This window comes from Danio rerio, chromosome 14 (genome assembly GCF_052040795.2).
Source record: "Danio rerio strain M-AB ecotype USA chromosome 14, GRCz13ab, whole genome shotgun sequence".
NCBI classification, from domain to species: Eukaryota; Metazoa; Chordata; class Actinopteri; order Cypriniformes; family Danionidae; genus Danio; species Danio rerio.
In genome coordinates, this window is record NC_141034.1 from 45,186,135 (window position 1) to 45,197,500 (window position 11,366).

The 11,366-nt window shown below is 36.2% G+C and overlaps 1 protein-coding gene across 6 annotated transcripts in view; it reads right to left on the reverse strand.

The window, feature by feature from the left end:
- Positions 1-10,847: 10,847 nt before the first annotated feature.
- Positions 10,848-11,366, reverse strand: part of drp2 (dystrophin related protein 2) — a 337,990-nt gene continuing 337,471 nt past the window's right edge. For all 6 annotated transcript variants that reach the window (XR_015506813.1, XR_015506815.1, XR_015506814.1 and 3 more), the window contains one exon: positions 10,848-11,366. This exon is cut by the window's right edge and continues 651 nt beyond it. The gene's annotated coding sequence lies outside the window, so the exon portion shown is untranslated.

The window sequence follows — 11,366 nt, forward strand, 5'->3', positions numbered from 1 at the left end:
CGCCCATGTCATGTACAATACAGATACTAAATAAATAACCTACTATAAATTAAAAGTATTAACGTATGCTATGTTTTTTGTTTTCACAAGCTTTGGAGACATAACCTATATCTTTCATCATGAGCCACAGCTGTTCAAAATGACATGAATGTTTTCAAAGTGCACTGTGAAGGGAGCGCAATTGTAAACATGAAGATCGCTAAAACTGAACTGTAAAAATACTTTGAAAGCAAATTATAGCTGAGTGATGACTTTAATGCTTTATTTGAATAATTCCAAGTTTAAATGTTCTTATGTTTAAATGTTCTTAATGAATATGGCACAGGGGGGATAACTGGGAACAGAACACAGCCAGAAACTACGTTTCTAACTACAGCTCCAGACGTGCAAGGGCACAGGTTTGGAACGCAGTTTGCGAATGTTCGTTGGAACGACAGATTTGGAAAACGTCAAATCAACAAACTATTTTTGTATGACAAACTTGCGACCTCAGTTGGCTAACAATGGTTTTGGGAAACGCAACCCTGATTGATGTTTTTTCTGTTAGATTAATTTAATTTTAATACAGTAAACTCACTGGTTGAATCACAAGCAGTTTATGTGTTTATTGACATTTGTTACTCTTAGTAATTTACCCATAATGGCCAATAAACCAGAAGTCTAACCTTTTGAAGAAAAGAGCATATTTCCAAATTACAAAATAAGGTCAGTAATGAAATACAAAAAGGCTATTCTTATTTTTCTTGTCTTGTTTCTAGTCTGAATATCTAAAAATACCTAAATCAAGAAGCATTATCTAGACCAGTTTCCCAACTCTGTTCCTGGAAGCACACCAACAGTTTATATTTTGGATGACTCCCTTATCTGACCCATTACCTTCAGGTTTTGGAGTCTTTTCTTGTGTTCTGATGAGTTGATTCAGGGAGTTTGATAAGGGAGAGGTTGAAAATGTGTACTGTAAAGCTGCGGTCATACTGCACTTTTCTGCCCCATGCGAATGCGGCAGACCGGAAATGCAAGCTTGTGCAACAAGTTTCACAGTTCGCTGCTTTGCAAAGTTCAAGCTTGGTGTACTCTGATCTGTGAAATTGCATCACATGACTGTGTGAGACCAATTAAAAATCAGAACATGACCTCTCTGAACAGAAATTAAAAATTAAGAGCAATCGCTCGATTTTTTTAAATGTCTAATCATCTTCTTTAGTTTCACCCCTTTTCCCAGTGCCGTATGACAGAATTTCGCATGCTCAAGCTCTAGTGTGACCGCAGCATTAATGTGCCTTCAGGAACAGGGTTACTGTAGCAAACACTGATCTAGACAAGCAAAACATATTGTCTTGTTTTAAGAAAAATATGGCAAAATTAAGTCAGTTTTTCCTTAAAACAAGCAAAATGCTAATGAGGTAAGCAAAATAATTGTGTCAATTATATATCTATAAATGTTATTTTGCTTACCTCATTGGCAGAGTATTTTGCTTGTTTTAAGGAAAAAATGCTTCTTGATTTAAGAATTTTTAGATATTTAGACTAGAAACAAGACAAAAAACCTAAGAAGGAAAAGCATTTTTGCAGTGCAGGCACAAAACAATGTATTATTTTAACAGGAACAGTCTGGATTGCCGTAAACAAAGAAATAAAATGACGCTAAAAAAAGACTAACAAAAGGCCAAATGTGAAACATCGCAACAAAAAACATTTTGATAAATAGAAAGTACAATTAAAAACAACTTTCCCAATACTGGGTTGCTTCTGGAAGGGCATCCTCTGCATAAAACTTATGCGGGAATATTTGGCGATTCATTCCACTGGTGCAACCCCTGATCAATAAGGGACTAAGCCAAAGAAAAATGAATGAAGGAGTTTAAAACATCAAACATAAATCAATAATGTCATGACTTCTGAAAAAAATCCTTGACTTTCATTGTCTGGAATAAATATTTCAGATTTTCACATTCATTCGAACCAGCGACCTTCTTGCTGTGAGGTGACAGCACTACCTACTGCGTCACTACGTCACCTCAGATTTTCACAATATTCCATAAATGACCCATGGGAACTCTGTAAATTCCATAATCTAAAAAGAAAGACAAAGCAGACCCAGTTGTATAACAAATAAAAATTTATTTCTTTGTACACAATGAGTAGAAAGCAGCCAGTAACTCATTCGTTTTTTTAAAACACTCTCATTTTACATTTTGTACAGGTTAAAAAAATGACACAGAGAAATGAGTGTTATTAATTTAATAATAACTGCACTGCACATACAACAAAAACAGAAATGTGAAAATAACAAAGCGCATCTTGCAAAGAAATAAAAAGCAGAATGTTTGTATTTGTGGTGATTTGGCCTGAAAACAACTCAACATGTGGTGGTGTGTAATGATGCCACAGGTTTAGAGGTTAAATCAGTAAATGCCCTGCTGTGTAGTTCAGTGTTACAAACAAGTCTGCTTAGACGGTGACGTATCAGGGGGTCGTGACACAAAAGTCTGCTACATACAAACAAAAAAATAATGAGTGTATTTGTTAATGAGGCAAATGGCTAAATATAGCACAGACAGCCCTTTAGCATTTCTGTAAAATCCACAGATTATTCCCTTGTTACTTTAAAAAAGACCCCAAGATCTCACTTTTGAAGGATTAGACAGGGGGATGATTATGATATGAGATATAAAGATCATATTAATGAACACTGGCTATATATGTCAATATATGTTGTGCATACAGGAGACTTTCTATTCAATACTGCTACAGGATTTGCTACCATGTCTGAACGTTGTGTATATTTTTTGGTAAAATGTGTGTAATAAATGATCTCCCAGTCTGTAGGCTTAATTCTTGTCTTGTTTTCTTGTAGAAATATCGAAATATCCTTAAAACCAGAGAGAAAGATTACTTGTTTTGGGATATAAATTTTTCTTTCCCGACTTTCTTCTTTTGGGGCATTTATTGAGAATAACAGTACTTAATAATTCATCTTTTATTTTCTAAAATTGAGTAAATGATATAATCAACACTGACTTAGCTACATCTAGCAGGATTAGCTACTTTTATTGGCAACAGCAGACATCAACGCTGGTCTGAATGTATTGCTAACAGTATTTCCAACTTTACTTCTGAAAGTCCAATAAAATGGTGTGAATTTTACATTTTGATGATGCTTATGAATCAAAATAATGATCTCTTTATAGCCATTTATAGCAGGAACAAACCACATAGAGAGGCTTTTTTTTATATAGTGTCGATTGTTTTTGCATTGTGGTCTGTGCTTCATCAATCGTTTTAAGTTTGAAGTGAAAAGAGTCTGAGATTCGTCTCGCTTTATTGCATCATGTTAAGTGTGATCTTAAAAATCAGTGTGACTTTCACATCTAGAATATTAGAGCCTTTAAGACTAAGTTGTGTCGCACATTTGCTATTGACATGGTAAACTTTGTAAGTGGCAAAACTGAAAGCTTCATTAGTGAGAAAACAGTTAAATAAACGATCAAGGATAAAGGATAAAGAATGAGCCTCCTCCATTCGGCCTCTTTACTTTCCTTTTACTCTTTAACTTAATCCTTTACTTTCGTGGATAAGGAAACGGTGCTTTACGCACTCCTTTGAAGATATCTATTAGCCTACAAATTAATTTCATTTGTTAAGCGCAAAGATTTGTTTCAAAACTGTTTCTAAATGCAGTTGCACAAAATGAGATAAGATTAGGTTCAACCTAATTGTGATTACACATGTACAAGGCAACGAAATGCAGTTTAGGTCTAACCATGAGTGCAATAGCAGCAAGTGCAGGATATAGGTATAAGTTATAAAGTGCAATTATAGAAAACCTATGGTGATCTTTACAGATTGATGTACTATCAACATTATACAGGTTGTATTAGCTATGAACAGAGATTGACAATAGATGAATATATGTAGGTTGCTATTATTAATTAGAGGTATGCAGATAGATATAAACATAATTACAAATGTATATGTACGGTGGGTATGTACAATTCAAAATTAATTCAAAGAATCAGTGCAATATAGTGAGATGAATATGTGCATTTTTTAAAATTTGCAAATATTAAATATTGCAGTGATTATGGGGAGTATTAGTTAAAATGTGTATAAAATGTGAAAATGATAGCGGCACTGGTCTGAAAATAGTAAAAAAATAGATAAATTACGTATAACGTGCTTGGCACTGGGTTTATGTTAGGGCCCTTAATACATTAAGGACCCTATCATACAGCCAGCACTATGGGGCCCAAGTTGTGTTTGGCGTGATTTGTTGCTATTTTCAGACCAACGCAACTGTAATTTTCACGTTTTGCGCCGCATTGTTTAAATAGCAAATCCATTTTGTATTATGCGCCACTTTGTGGACTCATGGGTGTTCCTGTCTAAAACAGAGGTGTGTGAGGGTGTATTGTTGGCGTGTTGCAATTTTGAGGAACTGAAACAGACTGCGCCATTGACTAACTGAAAGCAGGTCTAAAGGTTTGCTGGTTAGTTGTGCATCTATGCGGGTCCAAATGCTTACACATTGCTTAATACACACAGGATGTACAGCGATACACACATATCTTTAAAAAAAATAAATAATAAATAAAAAATTAAATGTTACAAAAATTATTATTTACTACATAAATATAAAAATCACTGCCTCTATGCCTCACCTTGGGGGACTTTATTCAGTTTATTCATGACAATTTACATTTGAATAATATTATGCATATTTGAATTTGTTTTAATAAAAACAAGTTTAGATTTGTCCACCTGTTGGGTTTTGGAGATGAAAACATCCCCATATGGGGCATAAGAACAGGACGTGTGTTTAGATATAACACCTTTTTTGACCACTCTTCGTTATTATTGTTTATTTATTCGTTTGCTGAAAATTAGAACTGAATTTTAAAATAGTTTTGAAACACATATTTGTGCTTAAAAAAACAAAATTAAATATTTGGGCAAACGGATGTCTTCAGTGGAGTTACTGTTTCCTTATCCACGAAAGTAAAGGAGTAAAGAGTAAAAGTAAGGTAAAGAGAAAGTAAAGGCAGATTGGATTAGGCAGGTTCTTTATCCTCGCTCTGCAGATGGTCTGTTTAACTATTTTTTCTCACAGTGAAGCTCTCAGTTTTACCTCTTACAAAGTATACCATTTAAATACAAATGCGCCATGGGGCGACAACTGACTCCTAAAGGGAATGGGAGATGACACTCTGATTGGTTTAATGCACGTTATGCTGAAAACACACCCATTACTCATTAGCATAATAAGCACCATATTTTTCCATTTCTAAAATAGCAAAAGTGGATTGGGATCGTACTTTAGACTTTGTGCCTAGATCATTTAAATAGAGCCCTAAGTGTGGACGATACATTTCTAGCTGCAATTCACCGGTGTTCACCATGAGAAGCATTTCTGAATTCTACAAATAGCCCCTTTAAGACACATTTCCAGATAAATATGTCTAAGTTTCCAACTTGTCTGATGGTATAAACTAGTTTTAAGGAGATTTATATGTTATACAAGAAAAAAAAAAGTGTTGCAATGTTAAGCCCTGAATGTGTTGTGTTTGGCAAGGAATAGAGAGAGAGAGATCAGGAGAATGCAAACGAACCACACAGTATGCATACTTCAATATTTGCGAGCTGATTTTTGGTCCCGATGAAGCACTGGAATGATAAATGGGTGTCGCTGCTGATGAGACACCAGATGTTGATCTTAATGAGGAGCCATGCAAGTTAAACAGAGGCAAGAGGGGACCAGAGTCTTTCGCCACATGCTTATTTGTCTCCGCCATTATGAAGCCACGCCACCTTTGTAAAAGACTAACCTGCGGCGCCGTGTCCTTGGGGACAGTTCCTTAGCAACCACATCCAAACAAACAGACAGCTCGCCACAGTGATGTCAAATGAGATGTGATGGCACAGTAGCAAAACCTACAGTGCATCAAGGGTCACTTTGCTTTTTTTTCCCTGACGGAGAAAGAGAAAACGAGGAATCGCTCAAACAAATGGAACATCTCTCGCTCTCTCAGCCTCAATAATCTCAATCCCGTTTGCAGAGGGCTGCGGTGCCACAACCCATCACAGTGAATATTTACACACTTTCTTTTTCCCATTTGCAGTCTTTCTTCCACACTCTTCCTGTCTCTCGCTTGCAATCTATTTCCTCTGTTCTACTCACTACACCCCCAGCATCTTCTCATATAAATCTGACACCCCACAGTAAATCACTCCACAAAAAAAACAGCCTTTTTTTCCTCTCTGTTTACAAAGAGCGTGATCCATTTGCCGTCCTCCTCCCAAGGCATAATGTAAAATAATCCTTGCGCACGCTCACTTTCATTTCCCTTCTTAGATTGTGAGAGAACGGCGTTTGGTAAACAGAATACTTACATCAGGAAGACAACAATAAGACAGAGAGATGTAAGGCTATTATTGTTCGGGAGGGAAAAAAAGGAGCTTTGAAGTCTTAAGGCATAATAGGAGAGATGTGCTCGGGGTTAAATGAATCAGGCTGTGACTTGGATGTAAAATAGCCAAAGACGAAAGGGATAAAAACTTGCCATTGAGTCGACTTCTCTGGTATCTGCTTTCTTGTTCATGCCATGCTGGACAGCGGTGATTTAACGGCAGAAGCTCTGACAACAAAACAGCACTGCAAATCTCCATTGCTGAGAGACCTTTCCCTTGTGAGCGGAAAGCCAACAGCCGAGAAATCCGCTCATCTCTGAGATGGATTTCTGTATGAGTGGCTACACCGTCAAAACAAAACAAAAATCAATTTCTTAATCAAGCTTTTGTCTTGTTTTCCGGTACAAATACCTAAACATCCTTAGAAACAAGATCAATCGGGAAGGGAAGCCTTTTTAAGATGGCTTTTCAGAGAATGAATTTTGAATCCTTTTTTTAAAAAAGCGTAAATGATTTATGTTTAAAGAGTCATCAACATTTACTGATAAAATATTTTGTCCCACTTTATATTAAGTGGCTTTAACCAAATGTCCTTCCAAATCTCAAAAACTACATTTTAGGCCTTTAAAAGTCTTAAATTTACACTACTAAACAAAAGTTTTGTCATCGATCCCAGTTGTAAGTGCAACAAATAATAACTTGACTTCTAGTTGATCGTTTGGAAAAGTGGCAGAAGGTAGATTTTTCTGATGAATCATCTGTTGAACTGCATCCCAATCACCACAAATATGGCAGAAGACCTATTGGAACCTGCATGAATCCAAGATTCTTACAGAAATCAGTCAAGTTTGGTAAAGGAAAAATCATGGTTTGGGGTTACATTCAGTATGGGGACATGCAAGAGATCTGCAGAGTGGATGGCAACATCAACATCCTGAGGTATCAAGACATTTGTGCTGCCCATTACATTACAAACCACAGGAGAGGGCAAATTCTTCAGCAGGATAGCACTCCTCATATTTCAGCCTCCACATCAAAGTTCCTGAAAGCAAAGCAGGACAAGATGCTCCAGAATTGGCCAACCCAATCACCAGACATGAACATTATTGAGCATGTCTGGGGTAAGATGGAGGAGGAGGCATTAAAGATTAATCCAAAGAGTCTTGAACTCTGGGAGTTCTGCAAGAACGCTTTCCTTGTCATGCCAGATGACTTTATTAATAAGTTATTTGATTCACAGCAGAGATGTATGGATGCAGTCCTCCAAGCTCATGGGAGTCATACATAATATGAATTATTTTTCCACTGCGCCATGACTTTATATTCTATACTGTACATTATTTCTGCTAAGTGGCAAGACTTTTCTCTCAGCAAAGTCAGACCTTAATTTCTTAATTTAATAATTTAAAATAAAGGCATGATCATAATTTATTTGAGTAAAATAAGTGTAATTTTGAGGCCTCTGTTTAATCTTGAGGCCTTGAGGCCTTTAAAGCCACATCTGATACCAATTGACCAACTATAGAAGTTAAGTTATAATAATAATAATAATAATTAACTCGAATAGGCGGCAAGACTTTTGTCAGGTAGTGTATTGAAATATTGTGCTTTAGATCTTAAGTCTTTTTTTAGCAGGTCTTATTTTTTCTTTGATTATGTATAGCTACCCAATCTGGCCAACACTAAGATAATCACCAACAATCCATCTCAATAAAACTTCTATTTCCATTTACCTTAATGGTTTAATTATTTTCCTTACAATAACATTTGTTTAAAAGTTTTCCATGTATTTACTGCTGAGGATACTGACCTGAACTATATATATATTATTAACTGTTTATTATTGTATTAATAAAAGTATTAACTTATTATCATTTTGGGTTTTAGAAGAGTTATTACAAACTAACAAGCACCTTCTCCACATTATTTTTGTTTGTTGCCAAAACTGACAGTTGGAGGGGTGTGGTTAAGTATGTTAACCTCGCTCAATACCTCAGACAGATGTAATCTGAGAATTTAACTGAAAACAAACAGGAAATGCATTATCAGATTTCAATTTTAGATTACAAGGGCAAGCAATTTTATTTCTTAATGACATGCACAGATGAATTGTTCACCACAAAACTAGTAATAGCTGTGTCTCATTTCAGAGGCTGCATTCTCCGAAGGATGCATTCGAAGGACACTGCATCATAGCAGTGCGTCAAAGGCTGTGTCATTTAAAAATAAAAATTCAAAGGCTCCTTCAAATGCATCTTCAAAATGCGTTCTCGTTTTCCAGGTAATGAAGGACACAACCGGTGGATTCTTTGCAGCCTCTAACTTCCCAAGATTCATTGTGCTAATAACGGAAAGACAGTTAACATTTTTATGTGCAGCCGATTTGAATGTAATCACTTGATTGAATAGCCATTATCAGTGGTTATCAGCTGATAGATATGAGCCAGTAGGGGCCCTCTGTGCCTACTGGTAGGCTCAGAAGGCTGTTATCATCCATCCACATGGTTAATCAGCTATAGATTACATACGGCTGCAGCCAGAAGTTAACGAGAATCATTTATATTATTTATTCAATTTCCCATTAATTGTATTTTATTAACTTCTACTCCCTACTCAAACCCTAAACCCAACCATCATAGTAATGTAAAAACAGATCTTCACTTTTATCATAGCTAATTAACCATAATAATTATTTATATTATTTATTAAATTTCCCATCAACTGTATTTTATTAATGTTTACCCCTACCCTAAACCCAACCGTCCAGTAATGTACAAACAGATCTGGATCTGGAGTCTTCTCTATTAGTACAGCTGATTAACCATGTGGATGGAAGATTACAGCCTTCCGAGCCTGCCAGTATACGCAGAAGGCCCCTACTGGCCCATATTTATCAGCTGATAACCACTGATAACATCTATTCAATCGAGTGATAACATTTGAAGCTGGTGTTTCTGCTTACATGTATGGATCAAAGAAGATATATTTCCAGCTTTTGTAAACCTTGCTTTGTCTTCAGATCGCTTAAAATAAGTTTTAAAATCCCTTTGGAGAAAAAGTCATTACTAATTTTATCACAGCTTTATAACATCAGCTGTTACAGTTGCAAGGTGATGAGATCTGTCCTCTGTGGGCTAGCTCATCTCATTTCAAAGTGCTCGGTTCGCCTTGTGTGGACTTCGAAGGCCTTACCCTACCTTCGGAGGATGCAACCTATGTCACACCTGCTGCAGTGCCCTCTGGTGGTTTTCAAGGGCACCAGTTTTTGTTTTGGTTTTTGTGTTTTGTATCCTAGTCATGTGATCACTCCTTGTTTCCAGCTGTCCCTCATTGTCTAATTAGTTCTCTCTTTATAAGCCCTATTATGTTGTGTTTAGTTTGCCTTTGGATTTTTCAATGTTCTGTTTAGGTTTGTCGTGCTTTATTCGTGATCTGGTTCATCGTGTTTGGTTTGTTTGTTTGTTTGTTCACTTTGTTTAGTATCATTACTATGTTTTTGGATACCTGTTTAGTTTGTGTTTGATTCACTTTTGAGCTTAATTTTTGCCTTTGGGTTATGTCACGAATGGGTATCACAAAAACAAGGGAAAGATCCAAATGCAGCAAAACACATTTATTGTCAAACAATAAAGATCCCCAAAAAAATGACAAAGGGACAGGCAAGGTACCAAAATCGAGGAAAACATGAAGTGCAAAAATTAAGCTCAAAAGTGAATCAAACACAAACTAAACAGGTATCCAAAAACATAGTAATGATACTAAACAAAGTGAACAAACAAACAAACCAACCAAACACGATGAACCAGATCACGAATAAAGCACGACAAACCTAAACAGAACATTGAAAAATCCAAAGGCAAACTAAACACAACATAACAGGGCTTATAAAGAGAGAACTAATTAGACAATGAGGGACAGCTGGAAACAAGGAGTGATCACATGACTAGGATACAAAACACAAAAACCAAAACAAAAACTGGTGCCCTTGAAAACCACCAGAGGGCACTGCAGCAGGTGTGACAGCCTATGAAATGAGACACAGCCAGGCCCGGATTATGAATTCAAAGGCCTCTGGGCACAATGTCTTGTAGGCCCCCTAATAAGCTGCACCCCTATAGTTGAATTAAAAATAATAATAATAATAATAATAATATTTTTTATTACTTTTTTTTATAAATTATATACAATACATATATTTGGTCTACAAAGATTTAACTTATTTTAAAGCATTTAAAGCACACATAAAAAATATATACTAATACAACTAGTGCAAATTAATGGATTTTAATTTACTTGTTTAAGTTCACTGAAGCACAACTAAAAATTTTATTTAAGGGTATTTTTAATGCATAACTTCTACAAACTTATGATGCATATGGTTTGGATATAACACCTCTCCAATCCAGTTCTATGAATCTGAGCCCTCCATAATACACACGCTTATTAATGATTCCTACTTGTCTTCCTCATGATGAAGAATAGGCAAAATCTAATATGTAGTGGGGGAAAAAGAAAAACGTGTTCATCAGACCGGGTTCATGATCGATCGCGTCAAAACAAGTTGCCATGCGCTTAACGAACTACGCCACTCGCGCTGCTGTCTATTGCGCTCTTCAGTTATGTTTTCTCTGTCAATCAAACGGTGATGGGCGGGAATCGCTTAACTAGCTTATTCCAAGGAGGTGCACTATTTGCTCTTAGCCTAAATAGGCACTCCAAAAGTGGCATTTTTCCACGCTCGCAGAGGCCCCAAGTGCACAGGGGCCATAATGCCCATTGGTTAATCCGACCCTGGACACAGCTTAGTTGGTTAGTTTTGATTTCATGTGTACTTAATCTAAACGTCTTTACTGTAACATTTGCTCAATTTAATGCACGATTTCTTAATACCATTTCTTTAAAAATCACACTAACCTCAAACTTTTAAACAATATCATATCTCGTTTTAAAGATGCTTA